The following is a 4,309-nucleotide window of genomic DNA, read 5'->3' as shown; positions in this document are numbered from 1 at the left end:
ACACCCCAAGAGCGGAGCATTCCCAGGAGCATGCCCCCATCCTTAGAGAGTCTCCATGTCTTAAGCAGACAACAGTGTTCCGCATCCACACTCGCCCTTGTGAATCAACAGCTGTCTCTGTTACACTCACTGCAGCCAAAGACCGGAGCTAAGCGCCGCGGTTGGAAACTCCAGTGTTTGTGCTCGTTCAGCCCAGCTGCAGCGTAAACAGAGGTTCCCAAGCTCCCTAGGTAGTTGAGTAACTATCAAAAATAAAATGCACCACATGGAATGACTGTTTCTTTTGTTTGACTGTAGGCAGGTTTTAGCGAGGCAGTCACTTCTTGGTCCAGGCAATGAGGGTCGTTGTATACAAAGCCTGAGGCCAGCCTGAGGCTTGGCCTGAAGATTCTGTTTGGCTGTATGGTTGCCTTTCTAAATCAAGGAATCATTCCCACCTATACCTCCAATTTCCTCTCTCCTGGCCCAGTAGCAAAGCAGGGCATAAAAAAATCTGGCAGCTTATATCTTGCAGATGAGGGAATGTCAGGGAAATAAATGAATAAATGGGCTCTCTCCTGCTTCATTCCTTTCCTTCAGGGCAGAAAGCAGGAGATGAAGGCTTAGAAGGAAACACAGACATTTTCCAACAACACTCAGCCTTGCCAGCTCCTGGTGAGGCTCGGCAGCTCGCAAACCACCCTTCAGGCCTGGCTGCACCATGGCTTTCATGCAATATTGCAGGGTTGGGTTTTTTTTTTCCTGTTGTTTTCCAGTTGTCAGAAAGAAACATGGTGTGAAAATATAAAGCACCCACGGGCTCTGGCCAGCTGCAGGAACTGAGGGAACACAGAGCTGCCCTGTCTCTGCCTCGGATGTGTCTATAAAACCCTCCTGTAGAGCACGGGGCTGCTTTTCCACAGGGGTTTGAATGCAAAGCCCTTGAGGGCAGTTCTCTGAATATCACGCCAGTGCCACCAGGAGGCTTTTGAAGGCGGCAAGGGAAGCCATCACCATGACCTGGGCCACTCTGGGAGGAGTAGTTCAAGGGTGGCGCCATCTTGACAAACAGGCCATAGCCTCCCATCCTAAAACAGGTCATCATAAATGAAGGAAGAGAAGCACAAACATAGCTCAGAGGCTGTGGTGGTTTGAAAGGAAGTGGTCCATTTGGGCTCTTAGGGAGTGGTACTCTTAGGAGGTGTGCACTTGTTTCTGAACTCTTAACTATGCATACAAAAGCCCCTAACACCCAGGAAACACGGTCTCCCAAAGAAAATGCATAACCTGGCTCGTAAGGAAATCTCTTCATCAGATTCAATGACTCCAGTGGGAGCAGAATCCCAACAGGAGGGCGGGACCGACAAGGTCTTTTCCCTGCTTTGGAGGAAGTATCTCTCGATGAATTAAATAGTTTTTCAATAGAACACTCGCTATTCCAAAATCATTTTAAAAGATTCAATATCCAGTCCTTAGTCCCCTTCCAGTGGATAAATGAAAAGACATTTTTGCCTCATGGGCCAATAGATGTGGCTACAGCTTGGATCTTAAGCTGCAAGTCAGAAACTTTATTATGGGCGGTGATGGTGCACATCTTTAGTCCCAGCACTCAGGAGACAGAAGCAGGCAGATCGCTAAGTTCAAGTCCAGCCTGGTCTACAGAGCAAGTTCTAGAATAGCCAGGGCTCTGTAGAAAGACCCTGCCTCAGTAAATAATAAATAAATAAATAAATAAATAAATAGCTTGGTTATGGAGAAGGTGGGTCATCCGACACTACCTGTCACAGACCTGTTGGGTTGCTCTTAAAACTTCATAAACTCTGTTTGCTCTCTCATCAAAAAAAAAATGTTATTACTTCAGAATCTTTATCAGTAATGACTAATAAAAGCCATGGCCAGAATTTACACAAGGAGTTCCTGGATGTGGAAGGACAAAGACATGTCCTGAGGGCCTTACAAATCTACAAGACAGCTGTCCAAACAGACAAGGTGTGGGGTGAGACAGCCGAGAGCACTGGAACCCGCAGGCAGAGGTCCTCTCGATGGGCAAGGCCACCAGGAAGGCTTTCCTTAAAGAAAGCAGGGGACAAAGGACAAAACACTGGAGAGGACTCTCAGTGGTGTTGGTTGGGGTTTGAGGACTTCAACAAAGGCAGTTGTTAAAAGGTGCACCCATCGTGGTTTGAGGAAATAAAACTTGTCTACTAAGCAAGATTAAAAGAAAAATCTCACAAGGATAGATTTGGGAGGTAAAATCAGAGATGGAAGCAGTGGCACTAATTGTAGATGTCATGGGGCCAGGCTTCTGTGCACCAATCAGCTTTCTCTTGGTAGCAATTCAGGAGGCCTTGGTGTAGTGCTTTGTTCCCTTGGGGTTTGGTGGTAGTGGTTTGGTTATTAGTTTTGGTGGTGGTATTGGTAGTTTGGTTATTGGTTTTGGTAGTGGTGATGGTTTGGTTAACAGTTTTGGTGGTGGTAGTGGTAGTTTGGCTATTGGTTTTGGTGGTGGTAGTGGTGGTTTGGTTGTTGGTTTTGGTGGTGGTGATGGTTTGGTTAACAGTTTTGGTGGTGGTAGTGGTAGTTTGGCTATTGGTTTTGGTGGTGGTAGTTTGGCTATTGGTTTTGGTGGTGGTAGTGGTGGTTTAGTTGTTGGTTTTGGTGGTGTAGTGGTGATTTGGTTATTGGTTTTGGTGGTGGTGGTGGTGGTTTGATTATTTTCTGGCTCAGAGGCTTTACTTTAGGCCCTGGGCATTTGAACTTGACATGGTCAACAACTGGGAAAAAAGAAGGGTTTGCAAGTTCCCTCACTGCAACTGAAGAACAGAATGAGAATTCCGAAGCTGTAACCACACTATAGAGCAGCAACACAACTAAGACACAGTAAACCAAAGAAACAGTCATTAAATACATTCCTTGCCCACCTGAGGTAGTGACACAGTTCTAGTTTTAAACTGATGCATTTTTACTAAAAGAATCTCTCTCTCTCTCTCTCTCTCTCTCTCTCTCTCTCTCTCTCTCTCTCTCTCTCTCTCTCTCTCTCTGAAACAAGGTGTCCAGTAATCCAGGCTGGCCTCAACCTCTATGTAAGTGAGAATGGCCTTGAACTCTTGTTTCCTGCCTCTACTTCTCAAGTGATGGTATTACAAGTCTTTGGGATCATGACCTTCAATCTACCCTTTAAACTGGTCACTTCTGATCTTTAATGAACTACATAGAGGACTGGGCAACTGGTATTCTTGTTGTAAAAATAGCTGATTTGATTGCTGGTGCCTTGGCTCTCTGCTTTACCATTGTTCCATTGAGCTCTCTCAAAGGGTGCTTAGAGACATGGCCATATTGTTGTGTCACAAGGCTTTGCAAGCATAGCTAGCTCACCCTTGAGGTGAGACTCATCATTACCTTAATTCTTCAATGATGTTCCACCTCCCTACACCGCCACATAGAGGATTAAAGTTTTAACCTTATTTTAAGTGAAACACGGACATTCATGTCACAGACCAATGGACTTGAGCTGAGAGTGGCCCTTAGCTTGGGAGGGCTGAGTAGCATGAGGATGCTCTGCACAGGGGCAGGGTCCAGGGCCATCTACTGCTTGAGCAGAGAACAGAACAAACTCCACGAGAACACTGGCATCTTCAGTTGGCGTCGATTACCTACAGAAATGGCTTAGATGCACCCGTGTGCGAGGATCTGAGGCCCCTCACACCCCACTAAAGAGACCCCGTCAGGAAAGAAGAAAGGAGGACGGGAAAGTGAAAGGTGGAGAAATATTTTCAGAAAAGATGTTTCCCTAGCACTGACCATTTTTAAATCAAAACTGTTTTCAAACCAGAAGAATCTGAGATGCTTTAACTGGGGAGCAAGTGAAACAGTGGAACACGAACAGATTGACGACAGAAAATAAAGATGTGTAATTAGATCTTTGCACATCTAATTAATAATATAAAGTTCTCTTTTGTTTCCCCAGGAAAGAATGCAAGCACCATCCCCACTACCACAAATAATGTAGCTGGGCTTCCAGAATTTGGGGGAAATCACAGGGGTCAGCTCATCACCCTGGACAAACTTCCTTTGTCATCATGGTGTCTCCCCTGTCAGATGTCTGTGACAATACTAAATTCCCAGCTCCATTCATACTTACTTCACAGGGAAGATAAGTTGCAGGGACCTTGTAAGGGGGCTTCCTCCCCACCAAAAAAGAAGAGGTTGATTAAGAATAAGGTAAACATTAAGACTGGGTACAACTGCCCAGATGTTAGGACAGATTTCAAGGAAGATAAGAAGACATTGTCCCTGTGAGCACACACTCCCATATGAAACACCATGGCAC

General features: G+C 45.6%; 1 pseudogene; it reads right to left on the bottom strand.

Moving 5' to 3' along the window:
• Window positions 1-3,943: 3,943 nt before the first annotated feature.
• LOC119815992 lies at window positions 3,944-4,083 on the bottom strand (annotated as a pseudogene).
• Between the last annotated feature and the right edge of the window lie 226 nt (window positions 4,084-4,309).

The sequence above is a fragment of the Arvicola amphibius genome, chromosome 5, assembly GCF_903992535.2.
Source record: "Arvicola amphibius chromosome 5, mArvAmp1.2, whole genome shotgun sequence".
NCBI classification, from domain to species: Eukaryota; Metazoa; Chordata; class Mammalia; order Rodentia; family Cricetidae; genus Arvicola; species Arvicola amphibius.
Note: the sequence above shows the minus strand (reverse complement) of the source record. Positions and strands in the feature narration are given on the sequence as shown.